An 11,465-nucleotide genomic window follows, 5' to 3' on the forward strand; every position below is an offset into this window, starting at 1 on the left:
CGCACATGTGCTGTTGTATGTGCACTATCCGCGGTCCCAAAAATTGGGCTGCACACGGACAGTGTTTGCGGCCATCTGCGGACTCTCCTGATGTTGATAATTACGTCACACGGACAGTTCACGGACTGTCGGAGACCTCTCGCGTTCCACTCCATCTGTTGAGAGTGTGAGCTTGTCAAGGTATACTCCTTTGGTCAGGAAGGCCCGGGTATAGTTAATTTCCCTCATCCAGATGCATCACACACGCAGTCGAATGAGCGCGGATGACCGAGTTCAATACATGTGCAGTATAATTGTTGTGACTCTTCTGTCACTTCTGTTTTTCTTGCACATGCGCTGTTGTATGCGCACCTTCCATGCATTTTCAAAATAAGTGCAGATGCGTTCAGAATGCATGCTTCTGAGTGAACTTTGTTCGCAAGCGGTCAAGTCACTCACACGCTGTGGCATGCGCACCAAAGACCCTCCTGTTGACGAGAATTTACGTCACACTAATCGTGCGCAGAACGCAGACATCCAAAGTATGCCTGGAGCTTTAAAGTCTGCGTTTTTAGGCTCGTTACAAACTGTAATGGTGCCGTCATGACCTAATGGTTGATCTAGAGGCTAGGTGTGAACCTCTGTTTGAGCCTTTGGAATCCTTGAATATAAGGATGATGCCTTGTCATGGATACTGGCACCAGCAAAGCATGTTGGTTATCTTCATGCGCTATTGGTGCATCCCCTTTGCAGTTTGCACCCAAGCTGCACTTGGTGGTGTTGCATCCAAATGCGGCGTACATGCCTAAAGTCAGGTTGGGAGTATGCTCTCGTTCGAGCTGTCTGCCCTGTGAAATCTCTGAATCAGAGAAAAACAGGGTACTTGCTTTGTGCTTTGCGCCATTTGCGATTCGTACACAGGTGCATTCGGCAGTTGCAGGCTATGCACTCGCCTGACCAGCCTTTTGTCATGTTTTCCAACTCAGCCAGTGGGAAGCCGCTATCTGAGCGATGTCTTTCACATTGGACTGTACAAGGCTATTTCTATAGCATGGAAGGAGTTGGTTCTGCCTGGTGAGGTGTGTGAGCACTCTACAAGGGCATGGAGATGTCAGGGGCTTGGTTTAAGATTCTCGTGGGATGCCAGCTGGGCATCACTGTGCACGTTTGTCCGGTGTACCCGCTAGTTGCCACTACGGCAACAGTAACTCAGGTTGTGCAACCGGAAAAGGGTTATGTGGCGGTGCTGGTCTATTACGTTTAGTTCAGCGTCTTGGCGGGGCGTGAATATATGTCCCATAGTCATGTGTTGTATCGAGTTGACCGACTGAATGGGAACGTTGAGTTATGCATATAACTACTGTTCCCAGAAGGAGGGAAACGAGGTACAACACCTCTGGACCCCGCACAGTCGGGGCTCGGTGAAGAGCTGGACTGAACAAGGGAAATGACGCATACGACTGCATTTATATGCTGTGAGCGAGGGACCCCGCCCACGTCGTCATGCGTCATTGGCCTTTCAGGTGTGAATAAAGGTGTCTTCAGCAGATGGCGCTAGAGCGCGATATCCCATAGTCATGTGTTGTACCTCGTTTCCCTCCTTCTGGGATCAGTAGTTATATGCATAACTTAACGTTTTGAACAGGTCATTGAATCTTTGATTCAACCGATTCATTCAAAACACTGAATCATTCAGTAACGCTCTGTTGCTGCTTTGTTTGGAACTATTTTCGCTGCTGAAATAGAACAAAAACAGTCAATATATTACATCTAAAATGTAAGTAACTTTTTGTTAATTAATTGTTTATGGAACTGTCAGTGTCATATGAAATCAGTGACACATTTTCAGTCGTGATGGCATTCAGGAAAACAGCAATCTTGGTCGTTTGATGTTTTTAACTGTATTATATGTTTTAAATATAATAACTCCACATTTTGAATCGTTACTGCAGTATGTGACTGAGTTTCTCTGTGTGAGCGGCGCTGATTTGTTTCCATTTCTCCTCGTGAGGCTGTGCGAGCCTCAACAGCGCAACCTTACCGTCAGTTCATTGCAAGAGCAGTCACTTACTGCATTTAGCATTAAGCTTTGTATTTAAACTGGGTCATTTATGCAGTAGAAATGTGAAATTATTTTTGAATTTGGTGCCTTCTAGACTGCAAAAGACAGAAAATGTATTTTTGTCTCATGTGGATGAAAGACAACAACTCCCAGAATGCACTTGATGGCCACTCCGTACCTCCGTACACCGTCGTTTTGATCTTCATAGTAATACAATAATTTTGTTCAGTTAGAGAATAAACACTACAATTAAAAACTGAACGTGTCTTTTCAATAAAGTGCGAGTGAGCCGAACGAAAGTCACGGCACAGAAGCAGCAGTGTCAGATTTCATTCATCATGAAGAGCTGAGCAGAGCTGAGGTAACATTAAAGGGCATATTGCAGCCTGCAGGTAAAAAACATTCCCAAATGAATATATAACAATGTATGAAAATAGCATATGAAAAGATAATGCAGGGTGTAAAATGTTTTTAAAGGACATAAGAGCACAAATTTAGTAAATAAAGTGGTCGTTTTGTTGGCCGCTTGTAAAAAGCCTCCCTCTCGTTACGTCACGTCCGGTTATGGCATTTTTAGATGTGGAAGTAACATTTTCAAAAAGCCTTCAAAAGCCTTAATAGCGTATTTATAAGTATATTTTATAGAAAATCTAGTTCCTACATTATTTTTCTATACATTGACTCACTGGAGTCTCTAACCTGCAATATGCCCTTTAAGCACCAGTCTGGCACGTTTTCTGATCGCATTTGGAAGCTAAACTATCACAGGAATTCATTGAAAAGTTGAAACACTCAGTTTACTCTGCACCGCGCTCCGTTATGTATGTCCGAGCGGCCGTCTGTGTCTTAGGGCATTTTCACACCTGAAAGTCTGCACCAAGGTCCAAACCGAAGTTCATGTTTTGATACATTTTATACATTCGGTTAGTTTTGGTTTGGTTTCACATTGCAATTATGCAAACGTTGGTTTGGTTTCACATTGCAATTATGCGAGCGCACTAAAGAACTTTACATGACACACTTACGTCCACTCGTCATCATCTATGTGGGCAGCACCTTGACATTGATTGGTTTGTAAACGGACGTGCGTCTGACGTCAGCGTCTTAGACAAGAGTGAATGAACGGACGCATATCGTTGCCACTATTGAACAGTGCGCATTGCTTGACTATTTTCTTTTCGTTACGTTTAAAAGTGGACATTTCAAGCTTTATATACACATATTTCTCATGTTTGTGAGACAAGTAGCCTGCTGAGTTTCGGTTTATTTGAGACGCACTCCAGTTCATGTGCAAAGCATCGCTCCTGCGATTATTGTCTGCTATAGACTATTTGCTTCCTATTTATTAAATCCAGGCAATTATCTGATTGAACGTTGATCAAAATTAAGATACAATTTATACAAAACGAAATTCACATTAAAGAAAGGCTTTGTAAGCAAAATCATAAAAAATTTCTTTCAAAATCATTTGTGACCTTCTGTCTTCTGACATATTGCGCATCTTTTCACTTTTCATAATCAATGTTGCCTATGAAATTTAAAAATAACATTAAAATATTTAAACATAAACAGGAACTTCCTGCAAATAGTCTGAAAGTACGAACCATACAGAAAATGCTTTCACACTAGAAACAAACCGAACCTTTGTTCAGTTTGATCCGGACCGAGACTACCTCTTTTCGTTGGACCAAATTTCGTCTGTTTGGGCCGGACCGTGGTACGGGGGAGGTTTCACACCTGTAACTTTGATTCGGACCAAACTGAAAAGTCCGAAAATATGGACCAAACAAGGTAGGTATGAAAGGGCCCTTACATTCTGGCCGTGAGATCTCTCCCCTATGGGCAGGTTGATAACATGCGGAACAGCTTCATCTAGTGACTAGTCTCCTCTGGCCAAAAAAAATCCTCTGATGATGCAAAATGACGATATTAGCGTCATCTGAGGATTTTTTTCCACAAATAAAATGCATAATTCTCTCGTCTCAGGGGGATATGAGGGGGGAAAGTACCATAATTCAAATATACTACTGGGTTTCTACTGATACAAAGCCTAATGCTAAATCGCTGAAGGAACCCTTTAATGTCGAGCCCTGAAACTGATCAGAAAATGTAACGAAAGGCCCAGAAAACGAGAGCTCTCAGAATATGCGCACCTCTACAGATAAATATGCTTCTGTAGTCCCGCCCACCGATTCGTGAGCTAACTAAGGATCGTCCCTGCATAAGCTTTCCTTCTGAACACACACTTATGTGAGTAGGCTAAAACATGTTTTTTTTATATGTGTTAGTTTTGCACAACATTACAGATCGTTTGAAATCGCTTCGGTTACTAACGTAACCTCGGTTCCCTGAGATGAGGGAACGAGTATTGCGTTTGCTAAACGCTATGGGGGACCAATGCAAAACGCTGTGCTTGCTTAACGGCTCTAAAGCCCAGAGACACCATACCCAGGCCAACCTAGGTGGGCCCGTAATATGATATCATGAAGTCCCAATATGAGCCAGACCTGAGTCGGGCCCTTAATGTGAATGACACACGAGATACGTGTAGTAATATATATGTATAGACCAGACATAGTCGGGCCAAGAATAGTGAATGGCCAGATAATTCGAGCCGTATAAGGAATGTGCTTATGACTTATACAAATATTTAACCCAGACCGGACTTTTCGAGCCTTAAGGGGTTAAATCTGTTACACAGCAAGAAGCCCAGCCTGTAAGGCTGGGACATCTAAATGAAAAAATGACCAAGTCCACGAAGAGGCCATGCCTCTAGTAGAATGGGCTTTGATGCCTAAAGGGCAGCTGAGATCTTTAGACTCATAAGCCAGTGAGATAGCATCCACTATCCATCGTGACAAGGTCTGCTTTGTAACCGCGTACCCTCGGGTGCGGCCGCCAAAGCATACAAAGAGCTGTTCAGTTTGCCTGTAAGCAGCGGAACGCTCTATGTATATCCTCAGTGTTCTGACAGGACAGAGCAAATTAGCATCTTCTTCATCTAACAATGATGAAAGTGCTGAAAGTGAAATGACCTGTGCTCTGAACGGAGTTGAAAGCACTTTAGGTACATATCCATGTCTTGGTTTGAGGACGACTTTGGAGTCGTTTGGCCCAAATTCCAGACAAGAGGCGCTCACTGAGAGCGCGTGCAGATCACCCACTCGCTTAACTGATGCGATCGCCAACAGAAAAGCGGTCTTTAGTGACAGGAGCTTTAAGCTCACCGAATGCAGAGGCTCAAATGTAGAGCTCTTCATGGCATCCAGGACCGTGGACAGGTCCCATATAGGGACTGAAGGGGGGCGAGGTGGGTGAAGCCTTCTAGCCCCTTTAAGGAAGCGAACAATAAGATTGTTCTTTCCCAGTGACAGTCCGTTCACTTGAATGTGATACGCTGCTATAGCGGCCACATAATCTTTGAGCGTGGAGGGGGAACGACCCGCGTCCAGAAGCTCTTGTAAGAAAGTGAGCACTTCTGACACTTCACAATCATGTGGGGTCAGACTTCGTGCTTTACACCAGTCCGAAAAGACTGACCATTTGCCTGAATAGAGCCGCCTGGTCGCGGGGGCCCTAGCTTCAGTAATAGTATTCAATACATTTTCAGAGAGGTTCTCATGTACCCGTTGATGGGCCAGACATGAAGCGCCCATAGATCGGGACGGGGATGCCAGATCTGCATTCCGCCTGCATGAGGAGGTCTCTCCTCAGCGGGATCGGCCACGGAGCTGTATCTGACATCTGACTCAGTAGTGAGAACCAAGGTTGACTTCTCCAAAGCGGGGCTATTAAAAGCACAGCGCATTTGCTCTCCCTGATCCTCTCAATGACCTGAGGTAACATTGAGATTGGGGGAAAAGCATAAAGAGGAAGGTTGGGCCATTCGTGGTTGGAGCCTTGTGCTTGGAGAAATATATTCGGCCTTGAGCCTTGTTTTGTGAGGCGAAAAGATCTACTTTTGCCTCTCCAAACCTGCCCCAAATTGTCTGAATCGTATGTGGGTGAAGAGACCACTCTGCTGGGGACACTTTGCCCCTGGAGAGCATGTCCGGACCCAAATTCAGAATGCCTGGCACATGAGTCGCTCTCAGCGAGCTCAGGTTGTGCTCTGCCCATATTAGGACTTCTTCCGCCATTGTGTGCAGATCGATAGATTTCAGACCGCCCTGGCGATTTATATAGGCTACCACCGACCTGCTGTCCGTTCGGACCAGGACATGGTGGTGCTTTATGTACGGAAGGAAAGCTCTTAGCGATAGCGTGACCGCTTTCATCTCTAGACAGTTTATGTGAAGGCTCCTCTCCGAGTCTGACCAGAGACCGGAGACTGGCCTGCCCTCGTGAAGGGCTCCCCAACCTAGGTTGGATGCATCTGTCGAGATAACTTTCCACTTCGTAACAGTGCCCAAACTCACGCCCGTCTGGTACCAGACAGGATTTTTCCAAGGGGCCAGAGCCAACACACAGCTGTGGTCTACCTTGATTTGCAATCGGCCCGAGAGCCATGCGTGAGCTGGAACGCGGCGATTCAGCCAGCGCTGTAGGGAGCGCAATGTGTAACAGACCTAGTCTGAGAACTGGCGCCGCCGAGGCCATGAGACCCAACATCCTCTGAAAGTGTTTGAGAGGAGTGAGTGCACCGGACCTGAGGGAAACCGCTCAGTTCTGAACAGAGAGTGCGCGCAGTGATGTCAGTCGCGCGTTCATCTGCAGTGAGTCCAATACTGTTCCCAGAAACAAAACTTTCTGTGTGGGAGACAATGAACTCTTTGCCACGTTGATTCTGAGTCCCAAGCATTCTAAATGGTTGAGAAGCCAAAATCTGTGGTTTAATAACTGTATCTCTGACTGAGCTATTATGAGCCAGTCGTCGAGACAGTTGAGAATTCTCATTCCCCGAAGCCTCAGCGGGATTAGCACCGCTTCCATGCACATCGTAAACGTGCGGGGAGCCAGAGATAGACCAAAAGGTAGCACCTTGTATTGGTATACTTTCCCCTTGAAGGCGAATCTCAAGAATGGCCTGTGATGAGGGGCTATTTGTATGTGGAAATAGGCATCCTCTAGTTCCACAGTGAAAAACCAATCTCCCGGGCGAATGTGCGCGAGGATTTGTTTCATTCTCAACATTCTGAACGGGCGCTTCATAAGGGCTTTGTTCAGATGTCTGAGATCTAGGATGGGTCTGAGACCACCGTCCTATTTTGGTACAAGGAAGTAACGACTGTAAAAGCCCGACTCGCTCTGTGAGGGGTGTACGGCTTCCACCGCCCCTTTTATTAACAGTTTTGATATCTCGGTTCGAAGCACGTGACTTGTGTCGCTTCTCACCGTTGTCTCTTCCACGGCGCGAAAGCGCGGTGGTCTGCAAGCAAACTGTAGCGAGTAACCTTGTTCTATTATGTTCAACACCCATTTCGAAATGCCGGGAATGGCCTGCAAGGTCTCGGCCTTCAAAGCCAGGGGCTGAATTCATCTGTGGGGCGAGTCGCTGAGTAACAGGGACTCGGTGGCCCGATAATTTTGCGCCAAGGTGGCGCTCATGAGGGAATTGTTTCCCGCCGCCTGACTGCAGGGGGCCGGGGGACATAGAATATTGGTGCTTGTGTACAGGCGAGCGCGTTTGAGCACGGGCTCGTTGACTGTGGGAATATTGTTTCCAGCCACCTGAGTGCAGGGGGCTGGGGAACATGGGGGAGTGATTGAGTGTCGGGGTACACGCTTTAATGCTGGCACACTGCCTACAGAGAAAAAGCTCTTTTTGTGACTCATATGGGTCGCCGTGAAAACGGCGTTTGTGTACAGGCGAGCGCGCTTGCTTGCGGGCTCGTTGGCTGTGAATGTGATGTTCCCAGCCACCTGATTGAAGGGAGCTGGGGAACGTTTTAGAAGTTTTGTTTCTGGGAACAGTATTGGACTCACTGCAGATGAACGTGGCCTCGGATGCTCAAGGCCGAATATATTTCTCCAAGCACAAGGCTCCAACCACGAATGGCCCAACCTTCCTCTTTATGCTTTTCCCCCAATCTCAATGTTACCTCAGGTCATAGAGAGGATCAGGGAGAGCAAATGCGCTGTGCTTTTAATAGCCCCGCTTTGGAGAAGTCAACCTTGGTTCTCACTACTGAGTCAGATGTCAGATACAGCTCCGTGGCCGATCCCGCTGAGGAGAGACCTCCTCATGCAGGCGGAACGGCAGATCTGGCATCTATGGGCGCTTCATGTCTGGCCCATCAACGGGTACATGAGAACCTCTCTGAAAATGTATTGAATACTATTACTGAAGCTAGAGCCCCCGCGACCAGGCGGCTCTATTCAGGCAAATGGTCAGTCTTTTCGGACTGGTGTAAAGCACAAAGTCTGACCCCACATGATTGAGAAGTGTCAGAAGTGCTCACTTTCTTACAAGAGCTTCTGGACGCGGGTCGTTCCCCCTCCACGCTCAAAGATTATGTGGCCGCTATAGCAGCGTATCACATTCAAGTGAACGGACTGTCACTGGGAAAGAACAATCTTATTGTTCGCTTCCTTAAAGGGGCTAGAAGGCTTCACCCACCTCGCCCCCCTTCAGTCCCTATATGGGACCTGTCCACGGTCCTGGATGCCATGAAGAGCTCTACATTTGAGCCTCTGCATTCGGTGAGCTTAAAGCTCCTGTCACTAAAGACCGCTTTTCTGTTGGCGATCGCATCAGTTAAGCGAGTGGGTGATCTGCACGCGCTCTCAGTGAGCGCCTCTTGTCTGGAATTTGGGCCAAACGACTCCAAAGTCGTCCTCAAACCAAGACATGGATATGTACCTAAAGTGCTTTCAACTCCATTCAGAGCACAGGTCATTTCACTTTCAGCACTTTCATCATCGTTAGATGAAGAAGATGCTAATTTGCTCTGTCCTGTCAGAGCGCTGAGGATATACACAGAGCGTTCCGCTGCTTACAGGCAAACTGAACAGCTCTTTGTATGCTTTGGCAGCCGCACCCGAGGGTGCGCGGTTACAAAGCAGACCTTGTCACGATGGATAGAGGATGCTATCTCACTGGCTTATGAGTCTAAAGATCTCAGCTGCCCTTTAGGCATCAAAGCCCATTCTACTAGAGGCATGGCTTCTTCGTGGGCTTGGTCTACTGGCATTTCTCTGAATGATATCTGTGCGGCGGCAGGCTGGGCTTCCCTGTCCACTTTTATCAGATTTTATCATTTAGATGTCCCGGCCTTACAGGCTGGGCTTCTTGCTGTGTAACAGATTTAACCCCTTAAGGCTCGAAAAGTCCGGTCTGGGTTAAATATTTGTATAAGTCATAAGCACATTCCTTATACGGCTCGAATTATCTGGCCATTCACTATTCTTGGCCCGACTATGTCTGGTCTATACATATATATTACTACACGTATCTCGTGTGTCATTCACATTAAGGGCCCGACTCAGGTCTGGCTCATATTGGGACTTCATGATATCATATTACGGGGCCACCTAGGTTGGTCTGGGTATGGTGTCTCCGGGCTTTAGAGCCGTTAAGCAAGCACGGCGTTTTGCATTGGTCCCCCATAGCGTTTAGCAAACACAATACGAGAGTACTATCGAAAGGGAACGCTTCGGTTACTAACGTAACCTCGGTTCCCTGAGATGAGGGAACGAGTATTGCGTTTGCTTGACCGTGCTTTGCTTGCTCAGGAGTCGCTTCAGTCGATTAACCTGACTAACCTTGCGAGACAGGGTCTTATATACCCTTGGCTATGCAAATTCTGTTGCCCCTTGTGGCGGGAATTTAGAAGGACCTGATTGGTCCGTCCCGCCCCACGGTCTCGCCATAGGTTGCTGCAGTTGCAGCGGCACAGCCAATCAGCACGCAGCTGCTTCCTGCTGAGAGCTGTGCAGCTGCACTGCGTGCATAAGGTATTTTTGGATAAAAATTTGCTTCAATATCTCGAGGAAAGGAATTCCCCCATAGCGTTTAGCAAACGCAATACTCGTTCCTTCGTTAGTAACCAAAGCGTTATGGGCCATGCAGGCGCGAGTGTGTGTGTCCGGGAGACAGAAGGAGCTGAAAGAGACTGTGGAGTGTCACAAGGTGAATTTTGAGCATAAGAACAACTGCTGGCTGCTGGAAGAGCTGTTTCAGACTCAGTTAGGACTCAATCAGTCAGTGAGGAGCCAGTGCTGGAGATCTTTCCAGTCCCACTGAAGCCCACTGTGGAGAACAGGCTGTGTGAGGAACCAGTAAGAGCTGAGTGAATGGACTGACTCTAATGTTTCTCTCTCTGTGTGTCCTAACAGTGAAGGACAGTGAGAGGAACTTTACTGAGCTGACCCGCTCCATCGAGAGAAGCCGCTCTAAGATGACACAGCTGATCAGAGACCTGGAAAAGGTTCTTATCAGTCAAGCTGAAGAACTCTTGAAGAGACTGGAGCAGGAGATTGATGATCTGAGGAGGAGAGATACATTAGTGTTTAGTAAGGTAGTAGGAATCAGATTTTCCTGCTGTTTGTATTTGTGTCTGTGTAGAGTTTCCAGTCTCTCTCTGTCCCTTCCGGATTTAGAGCCTCTCCCAGCCTCACTGTCAGTTCTCATCTCATCTCAAATCAAGTCAAATCAATTAAAATTGACTAGGAATTGTTTTATTGTTTTCACTGAGAATATCTGTTGGTTTCCTTAGTGAGATACATCCAGACCAGCAATGAATTCCTGTAAGTAATAAAGTTGAGCACACACACACAAAAGAGAGAGAAAAAAAACAGTAGGCTATCCAAAAGTATCCAAAGATTAGGATGAATCCAGGGCCTGACAGGTTGCCATTGATTTCTCATACAATATCACAATTCCATAGTCTTTCAATTTGTATTCCATATTAAATCAATTAGCAGCAGCAACAGTCTTCTGAGACAAGGAGTGTTGGGAATAGTGAAAGCCAGTTTGGTGTTTTTTTTTTATTGGCAGCACTGAAAAATGAACCGCAGAACAGGCAAACAGAGAGACCTTTATGCATGGAACAGTAGGGCTTGCTGCTGGCATACACATTGAGTCACGGACTGAAGAAAGGAACTGTAGGAATTACAGGTGGTGTTATTTATTTTTCTGTACCATCTCCCAAACACACAAACACATATAAACTGGCTTGTGTGTGATCTCTCATATGCTGTGGGAGCGTGGTGAAGCGGTTATCAAAAGGTTATTAGTTCAAACCCTGCAAAGGTGTGTTTTTTCCATGGACTTCAACCTATATGCACACAGACTCCTGAAACTCGCGTCACCATGGGGACCTAAATTGAGGTCTTCAAGAGTAAACAAGCTTATAAATCATACAGTGAGTTTTTTGTTGTTGTTGTTGTTGAAAATGTAAAAATGCAGAAAGTTTTCTGTGATGGGTAGGGGTAGGGTTAGTGTAGGGGCATAGAATATTTTGTACAGTATTAAAACCATTAC

The sequence above is a fragment of the Gobio gobio genome (assembly GCF_949357685.1).
Source record: "Gobio gobio genome assembly, chromosome: 6".
NCBI classification, from domain to species: Eukaryota; Metazoa; Chordata; class Actinopteri; order Cypriniformes; family Gobionidae; genus Gobio; species Gobio gobio.